The 21,017-nt window shown below is 41.4% G+C and overlaps 1 protein-coding gene across 1 annotated transcript in view; it reads right to left on the minus strand.

The window, feature by feature from the left end:
- The window catches only part of LOC119661554 (calmodulin-binding transcription activator 1), a 601,359-nt gene extending 585,376 nt beyond the window's left edge, over positions 1–15,983 (minus strand). The window contains 1 exon segment of the mRNA XM_038070945.1: positions 15,046–15,983. The gene's annotated coding sequence lies outside the window, so the exon portion shown is untranslated.
- Between the last annotated feature and the right edge of the window lie 5,034 nt (positions 15,984–21,017).

Below are 21,017 nucleotides of genomic sequence, written 5' to 3' on the forward strand. Positions count from 1 at the left end.
ATGGTAGGAAAACTTGGGTAAGACCGCGAAAGTTTGTTCTAGCGTTTATAGATTCACCAAATGCAATCAAAAGGAGATAAAATGTTAAAAGTACAGTTATACCCCAGGCATGTACGCAAATACTTTTAAAATTGTAAGTAGAGTATCAACCGTAAGCGTCAACCAAAACCGATTCAATGTCTGTCTGTTTGCCTCTCTGTGACACCCAATTTGCACGAAAATATCAAAATATAGTCATGTTGGATATCAAGCGAAAATCTAAGTCAGTAATTTCCGAAACTGGACCAACTTTAAAGGTCGGGGAAATATAGTGGAAGGAAAATTTAAAATGTACGCGCCACAAAGTGTAACAGGTCCAGTGGTCTATCGAATCGAAACATTTGAAAAAAAATCGGGAAACCGGAAGCTGGACACATCAGGTATGAAAATTTTTGTGTAATTTGTACTTAGCACGTAATGTATATACATGTATTATACCAGAAATTTCACTTTCGCGTCCTAATGACATCCAAAGTCTTAAAATTTACAATGAAACGACAAATTTCACCTAATGTAACTTTGTTAGTAATAGTCCGATTTCCACCAAACTTGGTAGAATCATGCTTTATTTTATAACTTATACTACTACGATGAGCATGATTCTGGGATGAACTTAGGGGGACTTTAAAGTCAATTAATAAGGATGATAGTATTATAATATTATTAACTTTATTTGAAGTTATATCAGTGTGGCGGGTATTTCGGAGCTTAGGCACCATGTAGGGGCAGTTTCGTGATTTTTTTCAAATTTTTCGTTTAGGTAGATTCTAAGAATGGGTCGGCAAAGAAATTACCACTTTCCAACCCCCGTCCTCCCCCTCTTGTAGCATTAAATGTCAGAACTGAGGCTAGCATTAAAAAGCACTAATCGAGACCTTTCATTTGATACCCCACATTTTGCATGTACGAAGGCCGATGTAACAGCATGCATAAGCGGTCACAGTTCCTACCTTCCCATCAAATTTCGGGTGAATGGATACAATCGTTTCTGAACCGATTTTGATAAGGTTTCGTTTTATAGAAGACCCTAAAATCCACAATGAATTATATGAAATCTAAGCTAATACTTCCCACGCTGATACCTGTATTTTCGAAATTTACTAGAGATAGCTAAGCTATAATACAGAGCACGATGCTAAAAATGTTAAAAACCTGTTTTTATTAACAAAACTATAGTATATCACTACTGTCGATTTATGATGATATTACTACAGCACAGATAGATACTGGTCAAAGGGTAGTATAGGTCCCGGGGCGAAACGTGGATTGGTACCCACGATGGAGCATAAAACCTGGGAAATGCCTGCTGAACCAACACCAACAGCTCTACTACCAAACCCTATCTCCACCTCCACGTGGTGACCGCTGGGAGCTCTTTCTTGACGAAAAGCTGCAGACGGAGAAGGATGAAGGCGAGTCTCCCGCGCCTAAAAACGGGACAAATTGTACCAACTGGTCCTCCAGGTTGGGGGTTGGGTAGGGCTGACAACCCTACACGGAAAACAACCGTTACGAAGCCACAACAGGAGCCTCGGATAGGACGGATATTAAAACGACGGACCCGGCAACGACAAAGGAACAACGATTTGCGCATTTTCTCATGGAACGTGCGCTCCCTGTACAGAGATGAAGCTGATAAGCAGCTAGCCGATACCCTGTCCCAATATAGGGCTGATGTAACTGCGTTGCAAGAGATGCGATGGACAGGGACCGGTTTCCTGGAGAAGAGCCACTACACCATATATTATAGCGGCCATCCAGTAAACCATGTGCTCGGAGTAGGTTTCTTAGTCAGCCAAAAAATGAAACCTGCTGTTATCGGCTTTGAAAGTATAAGCGAACGGCTATGCACTCTGCGCTTGCGAGGCAAGTTTAGAAATATAAGCCTCATAAACGTTCACGCCCCTACAGAGGAGACTGCAGAGTCGGAGAAGGATACCTTCTACGAGGCAGTAGAAAGAACCCTCGAAGCCTGTCCCAGATATGATATCAAAATCATACTTGGGGATTTTAACAGCCAAGTAGGGAAGGAGCCCGTATTCAGGCGATACGTTGGCTCCCATAGCTTACACGAAAAAACAAATGATAACGGACTGCGGACTATTCAATTAGCAGGGTCACACGAAATGGTTGTTGAAAGTACCTGGTTTGCGCGGAAAGCGGTCCACAAACATACGTGGGCCTCTCCAGACGGGACCACTTTCAACCAAATTGACCACGTGTTGATCGAACGCCGCCACCTCTCAGCCTTGATGAATGTCAGAACATATAGGGGGGCCAATATAGACTCGGATCACTATCTCGTTGGCATGCTGCTCCGAGCTCGAATAACAATACCACCTAGAATCTCCTCTGACAATCAGGTGAGAGTGAACACTGAAGCGATCCACAACACAGCCCTCCGCGACACCTATAAGAGGGAAATGGATGCCGCAATAACCGCAGTCAATAGAGGACCTGGAGATGAAGCATCAACTAATGATCTTCACAACCACCTGAAGAACGTTATCATGGATACGGCCACAAATATACTTGGCCCCAGCCGCAAAAGGAGTCGGAACGGCTGGTTTGACGATGAATGTAAGCTAGCAACGGAACGGAAGAATGCCGCATACCGAGTAATGTTGCATTCTCAAAGAACGCGGGCACGCGCAGAGACTTATCACGAACTCCGTCGAGCGGAGAAGCGACTTCACAGACGGAAAAAGGAAGCCTGGGAGAACCAACAAGTCTGTGAACTAGAAAAGTACAGGGAGCAACCGCACCAGGCGCGGAAGTTTTACCAACAAGTCAGCAGGATGAAGCCTTATACACCTCGATGCTCATCCTGCCGAGACAAAGAGGGAAATCTGATTTCCGACAGAATGGGCATATTAGAGCGATGGGTTGAGTACTTTGATGAGCTACTGAACAACCAGAACATCGGCAAGTTGGAGGTCCCGCCAACTGAAGACGACGGACAAATACTGCCACCACCAAGTTTAGGAGACACAGTCCGTGCAATTCATCGGCTAAAAAATCATAAGTCGCCAGGAGCCGATGGAATTACAGCCGAATTGGTTAAATATGGAGGCGACCAGTTACACCAAGTGGTTCATCAACTTGTGCTCAAGGTATGGGACAGCGAATCAATGCCTGACGATTGGCAGCGAGGCATAATCTGTCTCATACATAAAAAGGGAGATATCACACAGTGCAGCAATTATAGAGGTATCACGTTGCTGAATACCATCTATAAGATATTCTCCGCTATCTTGCTAGGCCGGATAGCCCCATACGCCCAGAACATCATTGGCCCATACCAAAGAGGCTTCACTCCAGGCAAATCAGCAACAGATCAGATTTTCTCTCTGCGGCAAGTGATGGAAAAACTGCTAGAATATGGACAACAGTTACACCATCTATTCATCGACTTTAAAGCCACCTATGATAGCATAGCCAGGGTCAAACTGTACACGGCCATGAGAGAATTCGGTATCCCGACGAAATTAATAAGACTGACTAGGCTGACCCTGACCAATGTGCGAGGCCAGATAAAAGCGGCAAGATCACTATCAAGACCATTAGACATCAACAACGGTCTACGACAATGGGATGCCCTATCATGCGTCCTCTTTAACCTGGCCCTCGAGAAAGTGATCCGTGATGCTGATGTAAATCAAGAGGTACGATCGTCTTTAAGTCCACCCAACTACTGGCCTATGCTAACGATATCGACATCATGGGAAGAACCACCCGAAACGTACAAACCGCCTTCATCCAGATCGAGCAGGCGATGATTGGCGCGAGATCTTGGGCTGCACATCAATGAAGGCAAGACAAAATACATGGTGGCAACGTCAGCACCGAAGACGAATCAACCAACAACATCAAACCGCACTGGTCAAACACAAACACGAACAAGAATAAGGATAGGGGAATACAACTTTGAGACCGTTGACAATTTCTCCTATCTAGGGTCGAAAATCACAACCGATAACAACTACGATGATGAAATCCGCGCACGGTTGTTGTCAGCCAACAGAGCCTACTTCAGCTTACAAAGACTGTTCCGCTCGAAACGTCTCACCATAGGGTCAAAGCTCTTACTGTACAAGACTATGATCTTGCCAGTCCTCATGTATTCCTCGGAAACTTGGGTTCTTAGCAAGAAAAATTGCGAACTCTTGGCCGCGTTCGAGAGAAGAATCCTCCGAAGAATTTTTGGCCCCCTACATGAGGATGGACGATTCCGTAGCCTACACAATGACGAAATCTATGAGCGATACCATGACCGTCCGGTTGTGGATAAAATCCGGCTCAATAGGTTACGGTGGGCGGGTCACTTAATCCGTATGGATGAAGATGATCCCACCCGGAAAGTCTATAAGGGCAATATCTATGGTAGGAAAAGAAGACGAGGCAGACCCTGCCTAAGATGGAGCGATGGCGTGGGCCAGGACGCCAGACAGCTTTTAGGGATATCGAATTGGTGGACCTCGGCGCAAAACCGGGATGTCTAGAGTTCCTTATTAAGGCAGGCCTAGACCGGATACCGGTTGTTGCGCCGTTGATGATGATGATGATGACAGATAGATACTAAAAGGTCATATATACGACAAGTATACGCGTATCAAGCATGGATTGCACTCAAGTAAAGTTCATTTATTAAGTACGGTCAAAATTACCATGTACATACACTTGAGAGCAAAAAAATCGCACACTATCTTTGTTTTAATTTCCAATGTTAATATTTGTTGTATTGAATCTGTCCTGAAAATATATCGCATGCATTTTCAAAGTGTATAAGGTAGGCTTTCAGCAGGTTTATAAACATAAATAAGTCCCCGCGCTTGCCCGCGTCCTTTGAGAATGCAACATTATTCGGTATGCAGCATTCTTCCGTTCCGTTGTTAGCTTACATTCATCATCGAACCAGCCGTTCCCACTACTTTTGTGACTGGGGCCAAGTATGTTTTTGGCCCTATTTACTATAACGTTCTTCAGGTGATTTAGACAGCTCTAAGCTAAGACCTTAATCCAATCGAGCATTCACGAGATGAATTAAAAAAGAAGACGGAGTAGAAATGTCAGTCCAGCAAACCTACAGGAGTTGGAAGATGCGCTTAAAGGAGAATGAAAAGCGACCCTACAAGAATTCGTCGAAAATTTAGTGGAGTCAATGAAGAATCGGATGGAAGCTGTGAGTCAGCAAAGTGGAGGTGCGATAAATTAAAATAAAGGCTTACTTACAGTTTATTTTTGATTTATTTTTTTTTCATTATTTTCATTTTGATTTTTTTTTTTTTTAATTCAATTTTAGATTTTATTTATGCAGGTTGAATGTTATCTCCAATAATCACAATTTCAAGGCGATTTACACACAAATATATTACCCTGAGGTCAGTACTGCAATGAACTTTCAGTTTAGATGCACGGTGTTACATAACATTAACAATTCAGAAAATAATAACAAACAAGTCGGGAAACCGGGAGCTGGGCGCTTCAGGTATGAAAGGTTTTGTTTGTTTCTTGTGTGAGTATATTTGAGTGTAGAACTATCCCATTTGTACGTAGCCCGTTAAGAATATGCATTTAGCATATCAGATTTAGTACTTCGGGTTGTAAATTTACACGGTAAGGCAACTTTGAGCTACTGTAACTTTGTTACTAATAGTATGATTTTGATCAAACTTGGAGATAATATGCTTCATATTATATTTTATACTACTACCAACTTTTATACCTCTGACATAAATACGGTAATATACTATTATTAACTCAATTTGAACAGATATCGACATGGAGAGTATTTTGAGGCCTGGGTACCGTATAGAGGCAGCTTCATGATTTTCTTCAGATTTTTCGGTTGGGTAATTTCTGAGAATGGCTCCGTTAAAGAAATCATCATTTTGCACCCCTCCAACTCCCCGCTTTTTTAACAAATCTCAAAACTAAGATCGGCTTCGAAAAGAACTAGTCGAGACCTTTCATTTGATACCCTACATGACTATATTTGGTGAAAAAAATTTGTACACCCCCCTTTTACATGTATGGGAATCTTAAAAAGCTTTGAAAACAAACATGCACACTGTACATGCACACATGGCATTGCGTAACATTCCTTACATTACATAACACCCCATTAGGAATCATTCTAATTAGCTAAGGGTGACTAAAAGGATATGCGGTTCTCGGAGAAGCGTTCTTGAGAGATTTTAATATTTTGTTGGAGTCCACATTCTGAAATTCTTTAAAAATTTTGCTTTTTAACATTTTGTATAAAACAAAACGGCTGAACTTATTGTCATAAAATTTGGTGAGAATGTGTAGTCGGTGAATGTCTTTACATCTCTCTTTAAATAAGTGGTATCATTTTAAGTTAGGTTGAAAGAGGGAGGGCTCCAAATGCATGTAAAAGGGGAGGGGAGTGTACATTTGTTGAACAGAATATGGCCATATGGGACATCTAACAAAATTAGGAGTTTCATATGGGCAGAAAGATAAAATAGTCAATATTCAAAATATACCCACCAACTAATGTAACAGGTCGCGTTTTCACTGCTATCCAATCGGAAAATCTAAAAAAATCACGAAATTGAATTTTTATAAAATCTACGCTTTAGAATATATCCCATTTCGATATCTGCTCAAATAAAGTTTACCTGTATTATTATGTTTTATAAATTTATCAAAAAAAAACCCCAAACCCAATTCACCCTTAGGTAAACGAAATTTGGCATAATTGATAATATAAGGAATAACAAAGTTGAAGTGAAGTTTTCGACTTCCAGTAAATTTGCTGGCCCTAACATGCCCATAGAAAATATTCTATGTGTATAGTGACTTGCCTCGTAGAATACGTTGACTGTACCCGATATTCAATTCAATGTGGTACTTAAATTTTACCTCGTAGGAAGTAGAAAGGGGCAACTTTGACCCACTTAAACTTTGTTAATAATAATAGAATTTCCACCAAACTTTTCAGTATGATGTTCCATATTAAAACCTCACTACACGGGCTGGATACTACAGGATGAACAAAAGAGGAGGTCGCAGTAAATTGTTAAAATATAATTATATGCTATTATGAACTTTGAATAAATATCGCAATGGAAGCTATTTTGACACCTAAATACGACGCGCCCTGGACTGCCATAATTTTTTTTAAATTTTTTCGGGGTGAGTAGTTTCTGAGAACAAATCGGGCGCTTCAAGTAATTAACCCCTTTCGGACTCCCACGCTCCTCGCCCCTGCAACTTACCTATCTACTTCGAATAGTACTAATCGAAACCAAAAAAAATGTTCACCCATCTTTTTAGGAGCTTTTAAGTTTATTAACTTTTTTAAGTTAAATGTGCATGTATGTAGCTTCATAGCTTTTACGAAATTTCCTGTCAATATATTCAACCGTTTCTGAAAAAACGTGTGTGTGACAGACAGCGAACCAAAATTCTAATACGGTGTTGTTTTATCCCCTTAAAAATCGTTTAGGAATGTAGAAACTCTTCAAACTTCATTTTGAGATTAAAAGCGGTGGAGGTACTCTAGGTATCAGGTGGTGTAGAGGAAAATTAAATCCCAGTTGCCTTAGCAAAAAGAGAGTTCAACTTCTCCCTTGCAGAATGTCAGAAGCATTGACCAATGTTGCTATCGGAAACTTAGTACAAGCTTCCCATAAAAACAAGTAGCAACGAATAAGGACTGCTCGATACACTATGTTTTTCCTGTCAAAGCTAAACAAACATATTGCGAAGTTAATCTTGTCGAAAAGCAAAAAGACTTGCAGAAATACTTTTGGCTTTTTGAATGACATAATTCACTACCTGGACATGTGTTCAAAACGGGAATTCTGCCAGATGATACGTACCCATCCTGTAATGAAAAAGCGGAATCCACGGAACATTCCTTATGTGAGTAACCCACCTACGGACGTATGAGACATCAAATTTTTGGTACTGATGTACTCCAGTTGCAGTGGGTAACATCACATTCGAAACGAGGATCCTCTGGCTTCCTACAGCAGGATGGACGATTTCATAGTCTATGTAACAAAGAAATTTATGAACAATATAACGATCGACGATCGATAAAATCCGATTCAATAGGTTGCCGTGGGCGGGTCAGCTAATCCGTAGGAGGGAGGATGATCCAGCCCGAAAAACATATAGGAGCTACGATAAAAAAAAATTGTGGCAGACAAGCGATGGAGGGACATCTGGTTTGTGAAACTCAGTGCAAATTCGATATGTGTGGGGTTCCTTATTAAGGCAGGCCTAGACCGGGTACCCATTATTGCGCCGACGTTCATTGCCAACACTGAGAACCATACAAAACGATAGGACAGACGACATTGCAGCAAATTTTAGATTTGAGACGTTCGTTAATACGTCGATCACAAAGAACACCAGTTGTCCAACGCCACTTCATCCAGGCTCCGCGACAGTGATTGCGCCCGTTTTATAAGGATCGGTCGTCAAAAACTCAGTTTTATTCAGATTCAATCTGAAACCGTTTTACATGAAGCGATCATTCCATTTTTGTACAAGTTGCTCAAGATGATTGATGCATAAAGCAGTGTAAAACTAAGACCTAGTATAAACCGCCATAATAACTAGTTTGAGTTCATTAAGGCAAAGTAAGTTTACACAAAAGAAACAGCTTTGACCTATTATAGCCTTGTTAGTGTCTTGCTTTATATTATAGGTAATGCTATTTATTAATACTAAGATCAACTTAAAGAAGGTTTCCAGTCAATTTCTCAACAATATACTTACATATTATTAATAATAATAATAATAATAAAAAATAAATAAACTTTTTCAGATCTCTCAACGAATCCCAACAGAGCGCCCAGACAATACAGTTCTCGGTGACGGAAGCGAAAGAGTATTGGGGTGGACTTTGGGGGTTACCTGCCCAGCATGCTGAGCATGCTGAGTGGATCACCGCCGAAGGCACCCGCCATGCCAATACACCTGGCATGAATTTCGCGGATGTTACCGAAGAGGAAGTTCGACGAGCCATAAACATCTCGAAGAACTGGAGGGGCCCAGGTCTGGATCGGGTGCAGAATTTCTGGTATAAGAAATTTACCAGCGTACACAGTCGGTTGGCACGCAGTATAAATGAGGTCATGAGTCGGCCGGAGGAATTTCCACCTTTCCTCACTGCGGGAATTACCTACCTTATCCCTAAGAAGGACACGGTGCAGGACCCCGCAGACACAAGACCGATCACTTGCTTACCAACCCTCTACAAATTCATCACGTCCATTATTAGTGGAAGGATCAATGCGCACCTCGAGACCAACAACATTCTGACCGAGGAGCAGAAGGGCTGCCGAGTTGGGTCAAGGGGTTGCAAAGAGCAACTCATTATCGACTCGGTAGTTGTAGGACAAGCAATTAGAGGCCAAAGAAACCTCTTCAGTTGCTATATCGATTATGCCAAGGCTTTTGATAGCGTTCCGCACACCTGGCTAATCGACATCCTACATCTGTATCGCATTGATCCGAAACTAATAAAGTTTTTGGCGACAGTCATGGAAGGGTGGCATACCACCTTGTCAGTCCGTACATCTGAGGGTGCTAATACCTCAGAGCCCATCCGTATTCGGAGGGGCATCTTCCAGGGGGATTCATTGAGTCCTCTTTGGTTTTGTATGGCACTGAACCCCCTTTCATGGCTACTGAATGATGCTAGAGGGCATGGTTTTGCAATAAAATATGGCCTACGTGCTAAGTGCGAACTGACACACTTGATGTACCCAGATGACATCAAGGTATATGCTGGTACTGACAACCATCTTAGAAGTCTGTTGCGAATAATAGACATGTTCAGCCGTGATATTCGGATGGAGTTTGGATTAGACAAATGTCGAATCCAAGCCATTCGCAAAGGTCATCACGAGCCGCATGCCGGACATAGCATTGGTGACCTCCACATCGAAGCTATGACCGAGACAGACTTCTACAAGTACCTAGGAATTCTGCAAGGAACCCATGCTCGAGTTGGTGATCTGAAGGAAGCTCTGCTGTCCGAATTCCTGCGACGTGTAAAGCTGGTGCTGAAATCGCATCTCTCGGGGAAGAATAAAATAAGCGCGTTGAATGTATTCGCTATCCCTTCACTGGCTTATGCATTCGGAATATTGCCGTGGACGAAGACCGACCTGGAAAACGTCCAGCGGCGGATACGGACAACTATGTCCAAATTCCGAATGCATCACCCAAAGTCTGCCGTGGAGCGGATGAACCTGCCTCGTGACATCGGAGGCGTGGTTGACGTGGCGGCACAACATCATCGCCAAGTCGACTCGCTGTGCGCTTATTTTTACAGTAAAGAGCAGGCGAGCCCCTTGCATGCGGCTGTCTGTAAGGCAGACTGTGGACTGACTCCACTAAACTTGAAGGATCGATCTTTCAATCCTCTGAGTGGGGTGAAGTCGGACCAGGAGCGGATCGAGGAGTGGAAGTCGAAGGCAATGCACGGTAAACACGTGAATTGTCTTTGGCAGCCATTTGTCGATTTACATCTGTCGAACAGGTGGCTATGTGCTGGGGAGCTCTTTGCTGAAACGGAGGGGTTCATGTGTGTCATTCAGGATGGCGTGGTCGCCACCCGAGCTTATAAAAAGCTCATCATGAAAGAACGGGTGGAGAACGACCAGTGCAGAATGTGTGGTTCGGCGTTAGAGACGTTGGACCATCTCATTTCTGGCTGTACTGTTATGGCACCGGCGCAATACATCACCAGGCATAATGCTGTATGTAAGGTTATCCATCAAAACCTTGCATATAAGCATGGGCTGATCACGGGAACATGTCCGGTTTACCGATATGAGCCGCAAGCAGTACTTGATAGTTCTGCTTGCAGCATGTATTGGGACCGGCAAGTTCTGACTGATCGCCATACCGCACACAACAAGCCTGACGTACTGCTAGTTGACAAGACGGGTCGCTCCACGTATATTATTGATGTTGCTATCCCCCATAATAGCAACATTGAACGGAAATACGTGGAGAAGAAGGTGAACTATGAGCCATTGGCTCGGGAAATCAAAGAAATTTGGCGTCTCGAGCGGGTGGTTGTAGTTCCCATAATATTGTCAGCTACAGGTATTGTACCTAAATCCCTCACGGCTTCCCTTGATGTCCTGGGACTTTCGCACAGTCTGGTTCAAACCATGCAGAAGTACACCATTCTGCATACGTGCTCGATGTTGCGGGGGGAATAATAATCGTTGGCGCAACAATCCAAATTGGATCAGGGCCTCGAAGTGAGTTAGAGCACCTCATTCAAAACCGTAACGGTACACTACAGTACACCCAAATTGGATCAGGGCCTTGAAGCATCTTAGAGCACTTGATTCAAAACCGTAACGGTACACTACAGTACACTGTAGGAGGCAATGTGGTCAGCATTGCGCTCGCCCGAGATTATTATCCTGATTTGACTCAGGTACTCATACACAGCTGAGTCGACTGGTAACCGACGACAAATCACGATACAAATCCCACTGCCTCCGCGACCGCGACCTTCCATGTGACAGCCTAGTGCTCTAAGCACTCAGCTATCCGGACACATAATATTAATAATATTATTTAAACGTGTATCGGTATGGATAGTATTGTGAGGCCTAGTCCACCTATAGTGGTAGCCTCGTGATTTTCTCAGGATTTCTGGTTGGGTAGTTTCTAAAAATGAGGCCGTGAATGGAATGTCTGAGCTAATGTCAGCTTTGGAAAGTACTTATTTCATACCCCACATAAATACATTCATTGAAAAAAAAATACACCCCCTTTACTTTTCTCTTAAACTCAACGTGAAGCGAATATTCGAATCAGAAGTATTTTGAAACCAAAAATTGTATATTGATTTAAAACAAAACCTTTGTCTGTCCGCCTGTCTATCGCACGCATTTTTCCAAAAACGGTTATACTGAATGACACCAAATTCCATTTCATTTCAACATTGTCATTCCAAAGCCAAGCATCTCGGTTTATGAATCGCTTACCTGGCTTGGTGATCCCGAGATTGGTATAGGCCGCTTTGTGGATTGTGTCTTTAACTTGGTTCCACGATTCTTCCACATTGGTAATGGATGGTAATCTCGTGAGATAATTTCTTCTTTCTTCTCACGAAACCGCCACCATTTAATATGCGGGGAGCCAGTCCATTCCACACGCTGTTTTATCGATGGCTTAGACTCGCAAGGTGGCAATCAGCAGCGAATGTTAAGATACGGTGGCCTCATAGGGAACAGCTTTGCAGTCAATGACGGTGGTAGTTGATACTCATGTACAAATAACTATGAAGAGCCAGAAAAAAAAACTTAAATGCGCTCTGCATTCATGTGAGTCCACTTTATATGATGATGTCATACACGTCTTGGAGCGCAATAAATTCATGTGGACTACAAAATTTCGACCTTCTATATCTTCGTTAATAATAGTTTAATTGCCCTTCCGGAATTATGCCTTATATTATCCCTTGACCCTGAAATTTTAAACTTCTAGGATGAACTTAAAGGCGGCTTTATTTGAGATGTATTTTGGGGGCTAGATTTCATATAGATACAGCATTATGATTTTTCCAGTTTTTCGGTTGAATAGGTTCCGAGAACAAGACCTGTTACACTTTTTGGTGCCCTTACTTTGGGCCCTCAAAGCCCTATGCTTCACCCAATATCAGAAGTAAGATCTACCTCGAAAGATACTAATCGAGCCCTTTCATTTGATACGCCGCATGACTATATTCTGTAAGAAAATTACATCTCTCTTTCGCATGTACGGGGAACCCAACTTAATCCCAAAAAATGTTGCAACTCGTTGCATGTAAAAACACTCACAGACTAGATGTTCTCACCAAATTTCATAACAATAGGTTCAACCATTTCGGGTGTGACGGACACACGAGCAGATGGACAAACAAACTGATGAACAGATAGACAGACGGACAGACAGATATTAAATTGATTTAATTAAGTTATGTTTCACAAAAAGCCTTCAAGAAAAATTCACCTTGGAAGGAGATGCGTTCATTGCAGTTTGAATGAAAAGAGAGGCAGTCACCCAGCACAGCCACATAAAGTACCTCGAATACATCTCGGCCAGCGATTCAAAGAAAAAAGAGTCTTAAATAAAACTAACACACAGCATAAATAACTAAACAGAACGGCTAACCTGCTGAACAGAATCTCTAACTATTTGACAGAATTCCTACAATGCAAGGTAGTAATTAAGTCCATTTGGGCATATGCAATCCAATTTTGGAAACCGTCTTGTTCCGCCCGCGAACGGAAAGCCCACCGATTGGTAAAAGCCACAGAAACATGATCCATAAACTGGCTAACCACCTCTGACATGTCGTAGACAGATACCCGGTTAACAAACCTAAAATGTAATAAGTTAGGTCGTAATGCTAAAATTCTGGTAATAACTAAAGGATGGATTAATATCCTATACATCTTATTTGGTTCAACTAACTTTTCTCATCAATTATAATTTTTGAAATGAAATTAGCAGGAATACTGATTAATACGTCCAAATATCCTTTTCAAAGTGAGATATTTAATGGCGGGCCGCGGCAACTTTTCCTCAACTCTTCTTCAGTCTTAGCCAAATGAATCTTCCAAAGAAAATATTTATTATTGTTTGTACAATCTGATTGTTTACATTGAATTTGCAAAAGATTAAAAATCTTTTATCCCCGGTCCTTCTTGAGAAATATTGAGCCCGCAAATTCTATTCTTACCACTGCATGTTAACTGCAATTTCTTAACCCCTGAGCATAATAGCCAATTCCACCATGTATTATAAGTGTCAATAAAATTGGACACGAATAATTATGGCAAATGAAAAGTTTCGCAGGCTAACAAAAAATAAATTTCTTGTGGTGTCTTGTGAAAGTTGAAAAAGTTCCAAATTCCACGCAACCAATTTACATTACAAATGCTTACGCATTTGCATCACTTCGAAGATACCTGCTGTACACAACCAAACAAACCTCTTCAGAATTTTACAAGCGTCCACAAAGAACCTTGATCGAAACGTGATGCGAAAAATTCTGAACTTTAATCAGCAGGACCCAACCACCTATTTCCATCTAAACAATACAAGCAAAGCTTCAGTTCATAATAGGCCATCTGACAAACCCAAGGGGACCAGAAGTAAGAATTAGCTTATCAGTGAAGCATATAACCACAATTTTGGAGTTGACAGTGCCCAGTGTAGCCGCAGTAAATGGGCTACAATTGGTAACATAGTCAGCATGCTGGAAGTCAACTTTATAGTGACTGATTTTGCTGCCTCGCTTGAAAAACAACATCCCCCTCGGTTTACCCCAAATTAATTCAGCTTCCATTTTCCCGTTTAGCCCGATGGGGAGCCCAGCACGATTATAATAAAACCATATGAAAAGGATATGTAAACGATAAACTTAAGGTATAGATACACGGTGCACGTGTACTACGAGTACACCACTACCGACCCAGCGCGCATATGTTCGGAATGTTTGTTTGTTTAGGCTTGCTGGGTCGGTAGTATTGGTTTAAAAACTCATACTCATGCAACTATGAGCATCCTGACACGAGGTCAATTGTGACGTTTTGTCGACATCCACGCCACTGAACTGGGGCAATTGGAGTAATGGGGCATATGTCCCGGCACAGCTTCTGGCCACATTCTGCCTTATCCCCGTGCTCTTCGGACCGCGCGACCAGTAAAAATAACAGTTGGGCTATATGAAATAGGCAATCCTGGTGATAAGTGGAAAAAAGTGAAAAAGGCGGGCGTACAGACCAAAGACTGTACTCACTTCAAAAAATGGAACTACTCCGCAAATTCAATTAGCAATGCTCCCAAAGCGTATATGGGAATAGACCAGAGACGTGCATGCAATTCGATTTGAAGTTGGACGCACACATACTGAGCACGTTCGCCCGTCAAAACTCAACAACAATACTTGAAGTGGATTTGTTATTTCCAAGCCTGCAAATATGTACACATAACTGTCAAACTTACCCTTTCTGTTTCCAACTTAAAACTTCCACATAGGCTATGGAGCGCAGCACAAAGAGCACATGGCTTCCAATAGTAGGTCAACCCTTACTGCATCCGAGATTGCACTTTTCGGATAACGAAAACCATAGAATTACTAGCAAATGGAATCTTTTTTATACAAAACACTTGAGCACCAACACTAACTATAGGCAAATAGCAAGGAGTAACGCTTATTTCTATATCGGAAAATATTTAGCTAAGAAGGCTTTGCACAAAATCTTCTAAATCACTAAACACACATTTCCACTCATCAAGCAACTGAGTAAGGCCGAATTTCAGAAGTTTTCGCGAGAAACAAACATGAAGGAAGCAAGTTCCAGATCTCCCTAGAACAGCACAGGCACCATGTTGTTGTTTTCCCAAGGTACTACTACGAAGTCCTAGTGATTTCCGTTTAGATAGTCGAAAAAAGAGAATCAGCCCCGCGACGGTATCCTTCCTTCAGTTAAACTTGGCGTAACTTTTAATTTTCTCCCCATTTTTTCTCGTTACGCGAGAAAACAACAGAAAAACGGGAAAACGATGAAACATACTAAAAATTAACCAGGGGGTTGCTTCCGTATGAACGGTAGCAGGCAAGTATATAAGCGCCTATGGAGTGCACATACAAATAAGCGATACACACACCTTGCTGTTTTCACACACACAAAATTATGGGCCCACTGTAAGAATCCCCCCAATAAATGTCAAAGGCAAATTTTCCACGGGAATTTTTTAACAAATCCAACTAAATTTTACCGCGCGCGTGCCGATTTTCCGGCGACTCTATCCCACGGTAAACGTAAATAAAGAAAACGGAAGCACCAGCGATTCAATCTAAAACAAATTGATAAAATTTCGCCACGATTAATCTGTGAAAATATAAATTTGAAACAACTACACCCTGCGAATGTGTTGGGAGCGAGTGTTTCCCAAAAGAAAATTTCTGCTTTTACTCAATCGTACTACAATTGGAGAGCATTTTCACCCAGCATCCACAATGCGTTCCACAAATAGTGAATGACTAGCGCCAATGTATAGAGTCGCATTGCTATCAATTTTCCTTCTCCGCTACGAGCGGAAAACTCGAAAGAGAGCACGGAATCCTCGTACACTCTTGACATCGTGAAGCACTTTCCTTCACAACTTTCCATTGCTTCCCATGTCTAACTTCGAGCAACGTGGAGCGCTCATATAAACGCAGAGATGCTCGCGGCTTTGAATTGAATTTGCACGTTTTACCTAATTAACTGGCTGTTTTTCCATACCAGCACTGCAAATGAAAACATTGTGTTTGTTTAACGTAAAATAAATTATAGGTAAAGTATTTGAATGGTGAAGAATTTTCACAACTTATAATTTGCGAATATTATGCTAAAGCGACCGATAAGGATAAGAACAGGATGGCATTAAGAAGGGGAAGATGAATTATGAAGGGCTGTTTTGTTAAGGTGGATTGGGTATAGCGATAGTGGCCGGTGCAGAGGACTGCTCTACAGATCTTCTGGCAATTATTTCTATGAGCAGTGAAGATATGTGACAATTCAGAGGAAATTTTGCTGGCAGATATCAATCGTCAGATCCTCAAGCAACTAAAGCATGCCTGACATCGTTCAAAGAATATCACCACGGCATCATCAATACATGGTGTTTAAAAGTTTCGTAGGACTAGACCGAAAGAGGACGATTTTCGGTTTCTTTGATGTGGATATGATCGATTCATTCAGCAAGTAATGGTTGAACAATACCCGCAACAGAAGAGTGATGAATACACAACACTTAAACGAGTAAGGTTTGACTAAGATGAATACACATTGGAAGGGTGTTGTATTGAGGCAATTTTAGTTCGGTTCAGGGCAATCAGAATTGCAGTCTATGTCCTCCAAAGTTTCAACATTTCATCAATACTCTGGCAAACAGATAAATTGATCCTGAGGATCTTAACGCAAAACTCACGCATTGGGGTGCCATACTGATAACTCAGAAAAAGGGAGAAGTTAAAGCACGCAACTTAAGCCCGCCATCCGCAGTTCAGTTGGGAATGTCAGTTACGCCGGAAGAGCCCGCAATGCACGTGGCTGCCAATTGAATTGAAAGCTCCCTCTACATACCGACAAGCCGTAACATCATTAGTTCAACTCTGGACATAGAAGTCCTTGGAGCGAGGATTTGAAATACTTTTGTGTATGAACATTTATCAAGAATGTTCATCAACGATAAAGGTGCCCAAAAAATTGTCGCTCGCAAGTTAAACATGTATTTTTCATTCGATCACCGCCCGCCTGAATAATCAAAGTTGACAGGCTAACTACACCCCATCCACGTTACGACCGCGGTCAAATATGGACTCTTCAGGCGTAACTGACAGGCCGAACTGACCGTGGATGGCGAGCTTTGATTAACGAAACAGCTGGAGCTCCGCAAATATAGTACATCAGTACTAACATAAGAAGTAGCATTTTTTCGAGATCCGAAGGCAAAGAGAATAGAGCTTTTATGAAATTCAACAAAATATGACTACGGCTACATAACACTCTACTCCACGTCAAGATAGGTGCTGATTTGACATCATTAAAAAAAACCGCAGCTCGTTAAATGGAAACTCCAATTATGAAGGAAATTGCAAATGCGCAGAACGCATTATTTAGAAAGTTATTTAGCCTCCTCGAACCCATCTAAATGTTATTCAATTATAATAGAGAGATTACCTTTTCTTGTTGTTATTTTCCCTGCCATGCTACGTACTAAAAATGCAGTTTATGAATGAAAGTATTGCTGCGGACGGCCGATGCAGCGTAGATGATTCTTGCGGTTGAAACTTACTTTGCTAGCAGTTCCTTCCCCCTCTCAATGAGCCAGCGTATATGTTGATGACATCTTAGGAAATAAAATCGTACAAACTAATAAACTCTAAAAGCACTCGGAAAATTGTTTACAAACAGGTTAAAGGCGATATCGACAATCTCATTCAAAACCATGAGTTGCACTTTCATCGAATGAGTACGGGAAGCGAATAAATTTATAGACACTAGGAGGTAAAAGCCACTGCTCAGCGGAATTTGCAGATATTACACATGGCACTATCAGGCTCTTGAATGGAATAAGAAACAAATCGAAAATTAGAAGCGCGGCGGTTCAGGTATGAACGGTTTAGTATATTTCCTATGTAACAACATAATGATTATGTATTTAGTATGTCAGACTAATCACTTTTGTGTGATACTGGCAATCAGCTATACCTTGCAGTAAATTTGAACCCAATAGACAACGTAAAAAAATGTATGAGGACCCCGCCTTAATCTGAACGTAGAACGATTTTATTCACTACAACCGGAAAGATTAACAGTCCCAACTGTCCACTAAATTTAGTGTCAGGACAATTAGACAGTAAACCGAACCAGTATAACGATTTGTTTCACACAAAACCTTACGGACCGTCACGTCTGCCTTATTCTAGAATCTTCGAACGACAAATTTAATATAAAGACATTCATCCTAACAAGCTAAGCTTAGTCCTACACATGTTTGCTCAATATTACCATTGGTAAGTTAGACTATAAGAAAGACTGTGACAAATCAACAGCTAAGGAGCTGATTCAATCGGCAACGATTTTTCTACACACCTGCAGGAGTAAATAGGCTTGTTGCAATACAATACCATCTTCGATAAAGACCGGACTCGGTGCCCAAAATAAGTATTGAAATAAAGATTGACTACCTCCTAAGGTAGAATATTATCCAACGCAGGACGATCACGAAAGTTAGATTTTGATACAACCATTCGGACAACCGAATATACCTGATGTCATGGATTTTTACATTTTGAAAGACATTTCAAGCGATTATTCTATGGTACCGCCGGTTCAATAAAATCCTTGATGAAACCCATTCTTACGTTTGTCAAATGACACAAAAAAACTATACTTTCCTTCACAAATTATTATTCTTTTCAAAAATCGAAGACACTGTCCGAATTGGTAGTTTTCCCGTCATCCATTGAAAACCTATAAACAGCTACAGTATTATGACCATATGAGTTAACAGAAATATTATAAACAAAACGAACTTAAAAAAATAAATCAAGGGGAGAGATTTATATAACAGTCTAAAAAAACTTTTTTAAGGATTTGTGTGTGCGGACGCGGGTATGTTTGTTTTCACCAAATATAGTCAGATGGGGGTATTAAATGAAAAAGCTCAATTATTACTGATTTTATTTTTGTTATAGAGTGAAACGGCTCAAAATGTATGCGCCAACCACCCGTAAAATCAACAGAAAAACAAAGGTCTATCTATACGAAATTCCGTCCGATATTACTACCTATATGTATGGGGTAATAGACAATCTTTGTTTGTCTAGGATGAGCGTAATATTTATATTTTTAATATTTATTTATATTTAAGCTTTTTTAACCGTTATTGGATTAACAAAACAAAATACTGCCAAGCGCGTGTTCAACTTAGACTATTACAATTTGTGTGATAGACTTGAAATAGATCGCGCTTATGAAAACAGTGACAAATTCTGATCAAAATAAAACCGTACATCCGATCAGTTGTATGAATTTGAAACGTGTAATATTAATTGGTCAAAATTTCGCGTGTATTTTGCAAACCTTTTTAAACTCAAAATTTTCTTTGGATATCAGACATTTTTAACTCAACAAGAGTTGTGAGTGATAAATTCAGATTTGAACATTTTCAACGTTAAATTTCTGTACAGCTAAGTATATCAATTAGCATGGTCAGTGAATATCGGACAACCATCACAAAAGTAGACTTGTATGCAATACCCCAAGCCTCAAGTGGGCCGCCAACCAAATGACCTGACGCAGCCCAAAAGTGTGCGACCAATTGGCACTGCCTAATAAGGAATAATAATATTAATATTAGTATGGAAGAACCACCCGAGACGTACAAACTGCCTTCATCCAGATCGAGCAGGCGGCGTTGGGCGCGAGATCTTGGGCTGCACATCAATGAAGGCAAGACAAAATATATGGTGGCAACGTCAGCACCGAAAACGAACCAGCCAACAACATCAAACCGCACTGGTCAAACGGGAAGAATAGAGATAGGAGAATACAACTTTGAGACCGTTGATAATTTCTCCTATCTAGGGTCGAAAATCACAACCAATAACAGCTATGATGATGAAATCCACGCACGGTTGTTGTCAGCCAACAGAGGCTATTTCAGCTTACAAAAACAGTTCCGCGCGAAACGTCTCACCATAGGGTCAAAGCTCTTACTGTACAAAACAATGGTATCACCAGTCCTCGTGTATTCCTCGAAGACTTGGGGGGTTCTTAACAAGAAAAATTGCGAACTCTTGGCCGCGTTCGAGAGAAGAATCCTCCCCTACATGAGGATGGACGATTCCGTAGCCTACATAACGATGAAATCTATGACCGATTCCATGACCGTCCGATTGTGGATAAAATTCGACTCAACAGGTTACGGTGGGCGGGTCGCTTAATTCGTATGGATTAGGATGATCCAGCCCGGAAAGCCTATAAGGGCAATATATATGGTAGAAAAAGAACACGAGGCAAACCCTGCCTCGGCGCAAAACCGGGATGTCTGAAGTTCCTTATTAAAGCAGGCCTAGACCGGATACCGGTTGTTGCGCCGTTGATGATGATGATGATGGAAAAAGTGCATCGAGTTTGGGTGAAGGGCGGTGTTCGGAGCCCCGCAAACTTTAAAAAACCGATGTTCCTCAAATGCCATCGCAAACTAAAGCATAGCTTCGGTAAATAGTACAGACATTTTACTGTAGAGGCTTGGAAGGGTGTTATCTTTTCAGGCGAGATCGAACGGACGTGAATAGAGGTGCACGGTGCGGGAGAAAAATTGGCAGCATCTGTTGTTAAAGAAACGCTTAAGTTTGATGTGGGTAATGTGATGATGTGGAGTTGCATGATGTCAGAGGCGGTCGGTATGTATGAGGA

This window comes from Hermetia illucens, chromosome 1 (genome assembly GCF_905115235.1).
Source record: "Hermetia illucens chromosome 1, iHerIll2.2.curated.20191125, whole genome shotgun sequence".
Taxonomy (NCBI): Eukaryota; Metazoa; Arthropoda; class Insecta; order Diptera; family Stratiomyidae; genus Hermetia; species Hermetia illucens.